Source organism: Bos indicus x Bos taurus, chromosome 15 (assembly GCF_003369695.1).
Source record: "Bos indicus x Bos taurus breed Angus x Brahman F1 hybrid chromosome 15, Bos_hybrid_MaternalHap_v2.0, whole genome shotgun sequence".
NCBI lineage: Eukaryota > Metazoa > Chordata > Mammalia > Artiodactyla > Bovidae > Bos > Bos indicus x Bos taurus.
The window spans coordinates 7818503-7832449 of NC_040090.1; the positions used below are offsets into that span (position 1 = coordinate 7818503).

At 41.9% G+C, this 13947-nt stretch overlaps 1 protein-coding gene across 26 annotated transcripts in view; it reads left to right on the forward strand.

The window, feature by feature from the left end:
- Positions 1 to 1983: 1983 nt before the first annotated feature.
- Positions 1984 to 13947, forward strand: part of PHF21A (PHD finger protein 21A) — a 192356-nt gene continuing 180392 nt past the window's right edge. For 11 of the 26 annotated variants that reach the window (XM_027562538.1, XM_027562551.1, XM_027562552.1 and 8 more), the window contains exon 1: positions 1986 to 2544. The gene's annotated coding sequence lies outside the window, so the exon portion shown is untranslated. The other 15 variants (XM_027562536.1, XM_027562532.1, XM_027562541.1 and 12 more) reach the window with 7 other exon arrangements.

Consider the following 13947-nt stretch of genomic DNA (forward strand, 5'->3'; position numbering starts at 1 on the left):
CTGGTGGAAATACAAAACAGGATAAAGAACGTCCATTTATTTTTAAATACTGTTTACTTCTTAAGGGAAGTAGTATTTAATATAAAAGATGTGACTAGTAACAAAGAGAGTCCAAGACTATTTCTGGTTCTGTCAATGACTCACTTTGACTTTGAGCAAATCGTCTCACCACTGTTGCTCTTTATCTGCAAAAACTGGACTTCATGCCTATGGGAGTTGCATGGCTAATCAATGCCTGAAAAATGCGTAGTGGCAGATGCTACAAAAGTGCTGAGCCTTAAAAACAAAACCACCCCCACCCCCCATTTGTATTCAGTTGAGGTTGGGGCTTATTGTTATTTAACATTCGAAGGCCAACACTACGTTAAGTCCAGCGTGCTGAACAGAACAGATAATAATCACCGCCCAGTAGGAATTAAAAAAAAAAATCTAAGATTTTTGGACTTTTATTTTTTTCTTTTCGTGGTTAGGTATTATTTTAGAATCTAGTAATATATCCATACAAAAACATTCAGCTCTAAGTTGAAAACTATCGATTTGAAAATCTAAATAAACCCCCTGGAAAAGAAAAAAAAAAAAAAGCCTTCCCCCCGCCCCGCCAAGAAATCTCTCAAAACAAGAATTCTTCTGATGTTTTTTTTTTTCCTCGCTGCAGTTCTCCATGTTACAGTCCTTGGAGGCAGAATAGGCATAAAATACTTTCACTAATAAAATATGACAAACCGCCGGATTATACGTGGCCGATTCCCAGTGATTGCCCTGCTACACAAAGCAGAAAAGTAAATGCCATCATCCCCCTTAGAACAAAAGAACTTAGGAATAAAAAACATGGAGGGGGGGGGAGAAAGCGGCAATAAATAAAGGTGAGCGAGGACCCCGGCCCCCGCCCCTCCCCGAAGCGAGTGTGGGACGGAGTGTGGCTAATAAAGTGGTTCAAGGGTAGTTATTTGGAAAGGGGGCGGGGTGGCGAGGGGAGGGAGCGGGCGAGCGAGCGAGCGGCGGCCGGGGATTGCATGTTGCATTCGACTTGAGGTGGCATCTTTCTCCTGTTGCCTGGACCACGCTCCCCCATTGCAGTGCTTTCCCCCTCGCTTCTCTCCGTCCCTGCCCTCCACGGCTTTCTTTCCCCCCCACCCCTTTCCAAACTGCTGTTGCACTGGAGGGAGTTGGGGCCGCTCCGAAGACCCTTTTGCAGCTCCTGCCGACGGGAGGGGGGAGTTGGGTTCGGGCCGCCGAGTTGGTGGTGGTGGTGGTGGTGCTGGGGGTTGCGGGGGGAGTGGCGGCCGCAGCGGGCTCCGGCCTCGCCTCAGCTGCAGCTCCTAAGATGCCGAGCTGCAGCGCTGCACGGGCCCATCATTGCGGCGGCCCCGGAGTTTGGCCGCTCGGTGCTCAGCCCCATCACCACCACAGCCGCCGCCGCCGCCGCTGCACTGGAGTTTGGCTGCCGCTGCCCTACTTCACTCTAGTTTAGTTTCACTCACTTTACATCCGGGTTTTTTCCCTAGGCAATGGGGGCCGCAGCACACCCCGTTCCTTAGGCAAAGTGAAATAAATTCGCCGCACCGACACGTCAAGTAGTCCGCCCGCCGAGCGCCGCCGCGGGCCCCCCGCCGCCCCTCCCGCCGTCTCCCCCCACCCCCCCGGGGGAGGTGAGGGGCCCGTACTTTCCCCGGAGCCGCTGGGAGGGAGGTGCGGCGGGGGGGCGGCCCGGGCCGGCCGCCGTACAACTCCGCCCGGCGGCCCCCGCCCCCCCGCCCGTGCCCCTCTACCCCGGCGCCTCCTCTCCTTCCCCCGCCCCCCCCTCCCCCCCCACTCCGCCCTCGTCCCCGCTTTCCTCAGCCTCAGTCCCTCTCGCCCGGCTCTCGGGAGCGACGGGGGCGCGCACGGCGGCGGCGGCGGCGGCGGCGGGCCGGCGGGGCCGCGCGGCGGGCTCCCGCGCGGGCGAGAGTGTGTCTGGGCCTGGGCGGAGGGATCCCCGGGCTGAGGCGGCGGAGGTGCTGCGGCCCGGGGCCGGGTGGTGAATGGGCTGGTGGTGCTCGCCGCCGCCGCCGCCGCCGCTGCTGCTGAGGAGGAGGAGGAGGAGGATGAAGAGTTGGGCTTGTTTGTCTCCCACAGTTTCTCTCCTGCTGCTCTGATTTCTGCCCTCCCGTTCCGGCCCGGGGCCTGTGTGTGTGTGTGTGTGTCTCTCCTGGACGAGGAGGAGGATCCAGTTCCTCCCCCCCCACCCCCTCCTCCCCACCCCCCCTTGCCTGGGGAAGAGGAGGAAAGAAACAGCCCAGAGAGAGAGGGAGAGAGAGAGAGTGAGTGAGGGAGAGAGGGAGAGAGAGAGGAGGAGGAGGGAGAGGGGAACAACCTACCATCTTAACACACTAATATCTAAAAAGTGCGAGAGGCCCAGAGCAGCAGAGAAGCAGCAGCAGCCGCTCCAGCGCCTTCCCTCCCTCCCCATGAAGAAGAGTTCCCTCCTCCTCCTCCTCCTTGCTTCTCCTGCTCAGAGTTCCTGCCTCCAGCTGCCAGGGGGGACAGCCAGCCAGCAGCAGGAGGGTGCAGTATCCCAGCTTTTCCATTCTCTCTTCTCCTCACTCTCCTCTCTTTTTTTTTTTTTCTGGAGTAGCTCTGTTTCCCCTCCCTCCCCCCTTCCCCCTCTCTCTTCTCTCTTCTCTTTCTCTCTCGCTGTCTTGTCTCTGGTGTTTGTCTCTGGGAGGAACAGGGGGCTGCTTGCTTGGAGTTTGTTGTGGGGTGGGGGGAGGAGGGAGGGGGGGGAGGGGTGTGTGGGAGGGAGGAGGGAAACGGGGGGTGTTCGCGCCAGGACCCCTCAGTCAACTTGAGATTTGAGCAATAACTTCCCCTTCGGGGCGCCCCCCTCCCCCTGCGTGCCCTTCCTATTCCACCGCCCCCCCCAACCAAAAAAAAAAAAAAAAGACAATGGAAAAACCTGGTCTCCCCCTTCCTCCCCTCTGCCCTCCACCCCTCCCCAGGATAAATTGGAAGTAAGTTTATGAGCAGCCTCGGGAGCCTGGGCGCTGAGTGCTGGGCCGGAGCGGGTGACAGAGGCGGCGCGCCGGGGGTGGCGGGGAGGGGGGTGTCACATTGTCCCGGCGGGGGCCGGGGAGTGGGTGGGGGGGCGGCCGGCGGGGGCGGGGGGCGCGGAGCCTCGTCCGCCCCCTTGGGCGCTCTCCCCTCGGCCCGGGGATGGTCGCCGGGGCTCTTTCACTACCCCACCCCCCACCCCCTCGGGATGCTGTCGGGGGGAAGTTTTTATTATGGTTATTTATTTAATTTTTTTTTTTGGAAAACCATCTTGTTTGATGACTGAGGGATCTGGTTTAAAAAAAAAAAAGCTGCGGCTGCTGACGCTGCCGGGCCCGTGTGTGTGTGTGTGTGTGTGTGTGTGTGTGTGTACGTGTGTGTGTGTGTGTGTGTGTGTGTGTGTGTTGGTGCATTTGTCTTGGGTGGCCGGAGCAGCGTTGGGGAAATTCCGCTTATTCTTCTTCTTCTGCAACTTGTTATTCCGGAGAGTCTGCCTGCACCCCTCACCCCGGGGCCGGCCCTCCCGCACTCGCCCCCGCCGCCCGCGGCCGCGGGGCGCCCCCGGTACCCCGAGCGGGCCGGGGCCGGCAAGAGAGGGGCCGCGGCCGCCCCTCCCCCGCCCGCGCCCCCGCCGGGGGGAGGGGCACGCGGAGTGGGACTCTTTCCGTTTGGTCCAGCCCCGTCGTGCACGCAGTTCCCAACACTTCTCGTCATCCTCTCTTTGGTCTCTTTATTCTGCTGAGCGGTGCTGCTAGGATTTCTTTCTTTTTTTTTTTTTCTCTCCCCTGACCACGTTCGCGATGGTGGGTAGCAGCGAGGTGGTCCTGGCAGGGGAGGGGTCGATGTCGAGATTGGGCACCGGGGGGAAGAATGTCTCTTTTCAACTTTGTCTGTGGCTTGCACCCCCGGAGAAGGCCACACACCGGTTGTGGGGTGCAGATGTGCCGAGAGTGATTTCTAAGTAGTTGAGTTGTCGAGATGAGGGCACGACTGCTAATGGTAGGCAGGTTTTGTTTTCATTGGTGAATCTGGTGTCATCATATTCCGGTCATATGTTGAAATATTCTTTGTTTAGGTCTTGAAGTAGAGGATCTTACTCCGCACGTCCACATTGTTTTGTTTTTAAATGATGTCTCTGCAAGTATGGCTTTCTAGAATTTAAAATGTGAGTTAAGGTCCGGGCGTGTGCGGGCCTCAGCACTGGCCTTGACAGTGAACTTTGTGGCTCTATTTTGGTTTTCAAAGATTTGCTCCATAGCTGGGGTGCGAGCTGAGCATTTTAGGGTCAGGAATGTAGATGCTTGAGCTGGGGACGTTGGAGAAGGAAGAACATTTGTATATTAATAATTGATAGCAGAATATTAGAATCAGATTAATTGGACTGATGAAAGTTTTTTTTTTTTTTTTTTTTAAAGCAGTTATGCACTCTAGGAAGGAAGCCTTTTCATAGGCACACTTTAAAGGGGTTCTTTAGGGCGCAGAGCTTGAATATCTCCTTTTAGAGAGGGTACTCACCAACATCTGTAGCTTCCTTGAGGGCCTGCTAAAGGGACTGAAACTGGGGCTAAGACATCGAAGTGTACTTTTCAACGTTTATGTTAGGTTTGTTTACATCTGATGTTCACTCACGTTTGGGCAGTAGAAATAAATAGGTCAGCTTTTCTTTTGCTTTCTGAAGACTAGCCCCCTCCCCCAGCCCCCTTTTTTTTTCTAAGTTTCACAATTTACTTGGTTTCACAGCATTGTAGGAAACTTACTACATTTTTATTGGAAATACTATTATTCATTTTGATTTTGGTAAGTCCTTTTCTGTTCTTTTTCTCTCTTTATATATGGAATCTATGTTGTGGGCTTAAAACTGGCTTATTAAGGTCCATTTAAAATGTTTAAGAATGCATTTTAAAATCTCAGGACACATCTTTTGATGGCAAAGAGGAAGTTTTTGTTTGCAGTTATGCTCATGTTTATGAAAAAATTCTGTACTTAAAACTTTTGTAGATACAACCATCCTTAAATGAAGAGTATAGTAATAGTGCAGAAAATTCTTCAAGTTTCTGGCTAACACATTAAAAATATTCCAGGTGCTTTTCTTTATGTCATACTTTTGCTTTTCTTAAGGTAATAGTATTTGCAATATGACTGATGTTGCTTGGATGGTCTTAATAGTCTTTTCGCTTGAATGCTTCAGAAGATTTTTAACATAGTTTTAAGATAATTTTGCAAGCTTTATTTAAGCTTATTGCACTTAGAACTCCCAGGTGAGTCTTTATGGAACTGGAAAAGTAAAAAGCCCCCTGCCTCTGCCAGATTTTGTTTTTAAGAGGTGTAAGTGTTGGGTGGCCCCTATTTCTTTTAGCTTTGAAGGGTCCATCCTTTTTCCCATTCAGTCATCTGGAAGAGCTGCCTCAGAAATACTCTTCTTCTGCTTACATGAAGAACTCTAAATGGTATCCAGCAGGAGGTGCTACAGCAAGATAAAGGAAACCTCTGAATTGTAAGGGTCTTGCTACTTATTACAGCTCTACTTAGCTTCAGCTAAGCAACAGGATTAACATCTTAAAGTTCCAGAAAGATCTTGAGTAAGTCCATTGAAAAATTCCATTCGCTATTAGAAGCTGAAATTTGTGATTGCTTTTTACCTGCTTACAATATTACACAAAGTAGATTGCTTATGGTGGACAGCTTAAGGATGCTGCCCTTAGGTACAGAGTACTGTTAGAAATATTTTGCTTGGAAAATAATTAGTCTCATATTGGAGTTACTCTCATATTGGTGAGTGGAGTGTTGAACACGTTTTTAAAAATTATGTGCTGTGGATGGCTATAAACAAAAGTAGTTAATACGACTTGGGACTTTTGACTTTGAGGTCATCTTTATAATATTGAGTGAGATATAGAGTACTTGAACTATTATTGGAAAGGGAGATATTGTATGGAAAAATTCTTAGACTTTCTGTGTTTTTTTCCTTCCCATCTGTGGACAGTAATCCTAATAGATAAATTCTTAGGCCCTCAACTTTATAAATACATGCAGTTAATGTGTTTGAGTTGGCCTCCAAAGACCGAGATTCTTGAACTAGAAGTAAAGTTCTGTCTGTGGGTATAGGTCATTGCTGATATGGCTGTTAGTAACACAACAATAATTGCATAAAGATGGAAGTATTTTCGTAGCATTTATAGCACATGGTCCTTTGAAACTCTTGTTAGTCTTAGGTGAATTGATTTATCACTGGAAATATTATGGTACTGTGGTGGCTTGTAAAGTTTTATATCAAAGTTTTAAAAACTTAAGAATGTGTAGCAAATTTGATGAACTTGTTTGAATTTTGTTTGTTTTTTGGAAATAATGCTGTACTTTTTTCTCAGTAAGATCAAATGATATAATACATGTGAAAGTTCTTTGTAAATTGTCAGCAGCCATGCAGATGTTAAGTTGTTGAGATAGGTGGCTAATTAATACATGGGCAGAAGCTCCTGGCTTTAAAATATTAACTTTATTCATATGATTTGGGAAACGAGTGCATTAAAAGTGCACCCAGAACACTTTATGAACTTTTTTTTAATACTGCTCTGGTTACCAAAAAGCTCTTTGTTAGAATATTGAAGCTTTGTTTAAAAATGCTGTCTAGGCAGTTTCCCCTAATAAAAAATAAATAATAAATTTTTCCTTTTGTAGACCCTGTGAAATGTGTATCTCCTGTTAAAGTTTTTCTTCATTCTCCATTGATGTGATAGTACTTGATTTTAGTGATTATTTTAAAGTTCCTGTATTTTTCTATAGACTTTTAGTAACACACAGAGTAACAGATGTCATGGTTAATATTTTGATTGTTTTGACTGATCCTGCTAACTTTCTGAAAAATTCTTGCTGACTAAACCATTCAAACTTGTTCAGAGTGAAAAAGACATGTATCTGTATGCGTTAGTATTAGGTACCTGTGTGTATCATTTTTGTTTTTCTAATTGAGAAGGATGCGTGAGGAAATGACTACTCAAATCTAGAGGAGTGCACTGAAATATTTTTGGTGTCAAAATAACTTAGGAGTTTAAAACTCAGAACTTTTGAGTTCTGGCTTTCTTACAGACTCTACTCGTACATTTGGACTGAAATAAAGAAACATATAGATAATGGGGAGTTCCTATTTTGTGAACATATCAAAAGGTATAGTATCCTAAATTTTAGAATTAACTAGTCTTTATGAAATAACCGCAACTAGAAATTAAACATAGAAACTTGCTTCAGTGAAGGGTGAGAAAAACATTTAACTGTGTAGATAAAAATGAAACTTCTCAGGGTAATATAATGTTTTCATTCTAGACAGTGAACACTGAAGTTTCTTTTTTTTTTTTTTTTGAGGAAATACTGACATTAAGGTTTTAGTAATGTGTTTTTAAATTTTGGATCCTTAATATTTTATTGCTGAAGTCTTTTGTATTTAATTACTGTTGAAAGGGAGAAAAGGGGTTATAGTTTTAGGTCTCTAACCTTTGACAGAAGTCATTTATATATATATTCAGAGCTGATTTCTTGAAACATGTTTGAATCTTCATATTAATTTGTGCTGGGAAATATTAATGATTTATGTTGACTTCTCAGAACTTTTGTATATGGGCTTTTTTTCGTAGGCCTTAAATATTCTTCAGGAGCATAGCAATGTATTTTGATCACTTTCTAACTTTACCGGGTGTGTATTTTTGCTGTTTTGAGGTGTTTTTTTTAAAAGTAATATGTTAATACTGCATGAAAATTATTGTTTATTTATTTCTTCAGTAGCATATGTTTCCTTCTTTGTATCGTGTGTGTGCATGTGGCCATACTGTTTCGTGGACTTTCATATCATCTTACTTGTGTATTGAATTTTTTGAACAGTTACCTTTGGTGAGAATGTTGAAATAGACCTTTCGTTAGGAATAACTCTTATATTGCTTGTCTATCAATTGAGTCTTAAACTGGGAAGGTGGTGAACTCTTCCCCTTAAGAGATAATCTGTGTTTCAGTCATCCTTTGAGTTTTTCTAAAGCAACTTTCTTACACTAGACACTTGTTAGGCAGTTTGAATGCCCCTCCATTTCTCTCCCTCCAACACACTGCAGACTGCACACCTCTGCCCCCTTTTTAAAGAAAAAATAGTGAGCAGGTCTCAGCTGGAGGAAACTATTCTTTCCTATATTTTGGAATCATCTATGGAAATGTTTTTCTGCTTTTTAAAGTAGACAAAAAAAGTGAACCGATAATTTGGAGATAGGAAAGGGATGGGGCCTAACAGGTTGATGATCTAGGTTATATTTTGACTTTGTTTGTGGGCCTAGGGGAGAAAAATAACTTAAACACAGAAGCCAAAAAGATGGGTTTTGTTTTATTGTTTTGGCTGCATTGAGAATACAAACTGTCAGTACTTGAGGAGAAGGAGCAGCAGAGAGGAATTGATTTTTTTCTGCTGCAGATCCAAGTATTGTTAACCATGTGGATCTCTAAAGCAGCATACTTACAAATCAAACAGTAGTTGATTCTCTGACTCAATTAACAGTCAGAACCCTAGACTGTTTTTTAAAATTTTAAATAAGTACCAAAAACTTCAGAGTAATGACAATAATTTCCTGATCAAAGTGGGTGATAGTAACCATGGCAACTGCTCTCTCTGGCCTTATGGACAGTATGTTGTATTGATGAAGCTTCAGATCCTCTAGTAGCCTGTCACTTTTATGGTGAAATGTAGTAGCATGTGCTGCAGGTGATTTTTAGCTGGATTGTGTTAAATTTGTGTGCCAGCTTATCTTTCCTTGTTAGGAATTTCTTGGACTGTATTCCACAACATGTTTGTGAAGGTGCTGTTGCCTGAAAATAACCCACCACCTGTGTTAGGCCTCCTAATGCAGATTGCACTTAGTTCTTTCTTCTTTAGTCCTCCTCCTTCAGTGCTGCAGAAAATGAGAGTGTGTGTAGAAATTATATACATATATTACAGCTCAAAGTTACCCACTTGGGTTTGGACATGTCGTTGATAGCTTCTAAAAAAAAAAAACAACTTCCGTGTTTCGGGAAAAGTCAGTGGATGAGAGAAATGGATCTGTAATTGGTATTTTCCTAAGTGTTCTTTTCACAAACAGATGTGTATGTGAAATGAAGGGTGAGAAGTGGAGGGGGTAAATAGTAAGGACTCGACAAAAGAGGGACTTAAGTATTGTTGTTGTGTGTGATGGTTTTATGTGTCTCCTATAAGAATGTAGTTCCCAGTGGGCCTAGTGGGCAGTATGAAAGTATGGAAAATGTTTTCTTGTGAGAATTTTCTTCAAGAAAAATTATTTATAAAATGTAGCTTGAAAGACTGTTAAGAGAAAACCTGATAAATTAAAACTTTTTTGGGGTATAGGGGATAGAAAGCTTTGAAACTGATAAAATTTAAGCAATTGTTTTGCAAGTTGTATCTTTAAATATCATTTTAAATTTGTGTCGCATCTTTTTGCTTTTTACAGATTTCTTTTATACAGTTATTCTGTTTTTCTAACGTGAAAATGTTCATCTAAATGTTAATTGATACTTTTTTTCTGATATAGTAAAGAATCTGTGCTAGGGCAGAGAACAGACAAATTATATGTAGATTTGACTAGGCCCTGGTAATAAGATCTAGTCAGATTGTGCTAGATAGTTCAGAGTTTCTTAAAACTTACTGTGATAGGGTGAAATGGTTTACTTACTACAAATCCCAAGATGCAGTGCAGTTTTTTGCCTAGCTCCAGAATAGAGCATTGCATGCTGGGACCTGTAGTTGATTTTAACAGCACAGGGAACCCTTCCCTCCTGTCTACTCCATTTTATACACAGCTTCCCAAAGCCTCTAAGAACTTTCTGCTAAGTAAAGTTTGATTGCTAATGTCATGATTATTATGCTGCTAGTATTCTAAAGTGAGTCTTCAGAAACACCCTAATGTGATTTTACCTTAGATGCATTAGCTGTTTTTTAAAATCAGTTGCTAAAAGATTTACATGTAGAATAGCGTACATATGTATATATACAGAAAACTTGACTTAGCAGTTGTAACTTTTTTTGTTGTTGGTGATGATACAGATTTCTTTATAATTACAGCATCAATTGATTGCTAGTGTGGGCATTAGAAGACTGTTATTGTAGGGCCTGATATATATGCAGTTCTTTCTTTGAATGGGGACAGCTAAGTTGGATGGAAGGGTTATTTTTGTGCCAGAATTTAAGTAGAATTTTTTACTCTTCTGTAATGATTGTCAACATCTTGAGTCTCAGTATTCTTTAAATGGAAGACAAAGACCTGAAAATAATTGTTATTTTAGTGTAAGTTTAATACTCAAAGCTAAAGGCTGAAAGGTAGAGAAAAATGTAAAGTTATAAAAACAAAGTGTAATTTGTTTATATTTTCATTTGTAAATTTAAAAATTCTGTCCTTTTGAGGGTTCTAATACTTTCTACTTTCTTATCTAGTGTCAGTGTTGTAGGGATTAAATGTTAAAATCTGTGAAAGTGCTTAGCACAGTGCCTGGCACATAATAAAGTCTCAATAAATGTATATGGTTAGTAATAGGTTTAGTAGTAGTGTTTATTGTTATTTTTTAAAATATCATGATTTACATTTTTTCCTCTTTTTACATTATTATTTATTTGATCAGAAACTCAGGATGTTCTAAACAGACCTTGAGATTTTTGGTCTATAGTAATGATGTGGCAGTTCCTTAGAATTTTTTGCCATACATAAAATGTCTTCACACCTCAGTTTCTCCCTAAGTGATATATGCCCCAAATCAGACAACCAGCTGGTAGCAGAGTTTTCACCGGGATTCAGCTTTGCCTATTCAGAACTCTTTGCCACTGTGCCATGGCCTTTGGTTGATTTTAGAAAGTTCAAAAGATAATGAAAATTTCTTTGTTAATGTTTGCACTGTTAGAACATCCAAACTAGTTGATAAATGAAAATAAGGTGCTGTCAAAATTTCCTCGTGTCACAGTGTATGTAACCTTGGAAAAATTCTGTCGTGTTTAGAAGCATGAAACAGTCTGTCACCACAGTTCACAGTGTTACAGGATTGATGTATTGGAGGCCAGTGAGCAGCCCCAAAAAGAAAATGTAGTTTCAGGTCTGTGGGATGGACTTAAAATGTTAGGTTCAAAGAAGTCATAAGTCTTTATGTTATTTTTCTCTTTTAGGACATGAACTTCTTTTCAGCTCTTGAAATTGTTTGAGGATAATTTTTTATCTACATGGCTTTTAGCTTTTTGAAAAGGAAAAGGGACACCTGGGAATATTGGAAAATGTAGGCATAAGGTGTGGTGTATGTGCCTTAGTCTGAGTGTATGTAGAATCAGGGAAGTGTCTTTATTACCTCCTTGACCACTGTCTATTAGAGTTCATCGAATGCTATTGCTGAGGGCTGCTGTGTTTATTTAAGAAAGCTCTGCCTTTAGTAGTAATTATTCAAGTACTTATTTATACAACAACCCATTCCACTGTAATAATACTAATCTTTTTTTTTCCTCATAAAGGTGTACTGAAACTGGTTAATATTTGTAGTTTAGACATTAGATAGATTTTTTAGATATGTCATAAATTTATGGAATCTGGTTGGATATGCTTCTACATTATTAATGGTTTTATTCTATATTAACTCATCTTTTTAAGACCTAATATTAAAATGAAATTAATTCAGTGGTTACAGAGATGTTAAATTCTAAGGGCTAAGTGTAAGGGAGAAATTGTCTCTGGTGTTACTTGGCCAGTGCAGGAAGTTTGGATGAATTCTTATCTACATTTTATAGTTACACACTAAAGTTGGAAATAAGGAGAGGATGTAAGAGGAGTGAAACTGGGCAGCCATGTGTAATTATCTATAGAGTCCTCTGACACACCTGAATTATTGAGCACAGTTTTCTATCTTTTTTTAAATTAAGTGTCCCAGACCACTTGTAAATGAAACAGTTGTGATAGTGTCAGAAGACCTGGGTTTAAGACCAGTCCTGTCACTGGCTGTACACTCTTGGGAAATTCATCCTAGCTGAGCTTTAATTTTCCCAGTACTGTAGTAAAATCGGGATAATGGTGAAAGCCTGCTTCACTGTATTCCTAAAAGGATGAAATAATACTCATGAATGTACTTTATAGACTAAAGAAGTACATAAAAATTTGAGTTTTTAATCACTAATAGATGGCTGGATTTTAAGATACTTGTCTGTATTATGTTAACAGTGTTAATATTTATAGAATCTAAATATATGAGCTAGAATCGTAATTGGTGGTATGGATCACCCTCCCCGGCCCCGTGGCCAACAGACAAGTCTTAGCGTGTTTGCAGTGTAGTTCTTGACAGTATGCACCGCTGTGTTTGTGTGTATATATATATAAGATATTGTAAGTATACTGTGTTACGTTATTGAAAAGTTTCAATTATGGCCTTTTATGTTGAAAAATGTTGTGTTAATATTCAAACTTAAACAAATACATATATTTGTTCTTGGAGAAAGGGCATATATATAAGACTTTAAATATTTGGCAAGTGGTGAACAGTTTTTGTATTTTAGGGTTATCTGTTATTATATGTTTAGTGTGTTTATTAGTATGTTTAGTACTAGTCTTTTTACATACAGTATCTCAGTTAATTTTAGTCTTCACAGCAATGTTCAAGGATTTACTGTTGTTAACCTACCCCCATTTTACAGATGAGGAAATGAAGGCTTCCCTGGGATCACATACATAGCCATGATACAATATTAATTCAAGCCCAAGTTTGATTCCAGAGCCCCTCCTTTTAAGTGTCTGTAATGCTGTACTAAGCTCTGTAATTCCTGTAGAAGCTTAGCAAGTGCATTACTAAAGGAGTTTTCAATCTACCAAAATGGCCACAGCTTTGACATATCCTTTTAAGAATGTTTCATCTGATTTTGTTGGGTTAGGTTGAATAGTAAGCAGTGGAATGGAATGGAAATGAAGGCATTTGGGATAGTGTATTTCCTGTCCTAGGTGGCGCAGTGGTAAAGAATCCACCTGCCAATGCAGGAGACATAAAAGATGTGGGTTCGATCCCTGGATCAGGAATATCCCCTGAAATAGGAAATGGCAACACACTCCCATATTCTTGCCTAGAAAATTCTGTGGACAGAAGAGGCTGGTGAGCTACAGTCCATGGTGTTGCAAAGAATCAGACACGACTGAGCACACACTACCCATGTCCTGTCCATCACTGTGTGCCCTTTGCAAAGCACAGTGCTTGCTGTGGAGTAGGCTCTAGTATCTGTTTCTTAAAGGTTGCAATTTGGGCACTGTAGCAGGGTAGGTTATCCATTTTCTTAGTGGGTGCAGATGGTTTACATTAGCTATTTCAATCAGTCCTTAGGTAACTGTCAGTATTTTAGAGGGTAGGATGGTAAGTGTCCTTTCTTTTAATAGTTTGTTTTAATATTTTAAAAACATCAAAAGGCAGAGAACTGGAGTTATAAAAGTAATACTTGCAATACAGATATGTGTAAAGTAGAAAACCAAAGTTAGCCCATTCTCATCTACTTTAAAATTTTCCTGTGTATTTAACTATGTATAATGTTGTTGTTTAGTTGCTAAGTTGTGTCTTACTTTTTTACAACCCCATTGTGGACTGTAGCCTGCCGGGCTCCTCTGTCCATGGGATTTCCCAGGCAAGAATACTGGAGCAGGTTGCCATTTCCTTCTTCAGGGAATCTTCCTGACTCAGGCGGATTCTTTACCACTGAGCCACCAAAGAAGCCCCATGTGTAATGTATATACATTTTAAAAATAAGTAAAATTATACCATCATACTTAAAGTTTATTTTTTTCGGGTGGCTATTTTAAAAAATTTGGCTTGTTTTTGGAAAATAAGGCTCAGGTGGGAAATGGTAGTGAGGTTGGAAGGAGAGAGGTAGGTAAGATTTGTATATTAAGACTG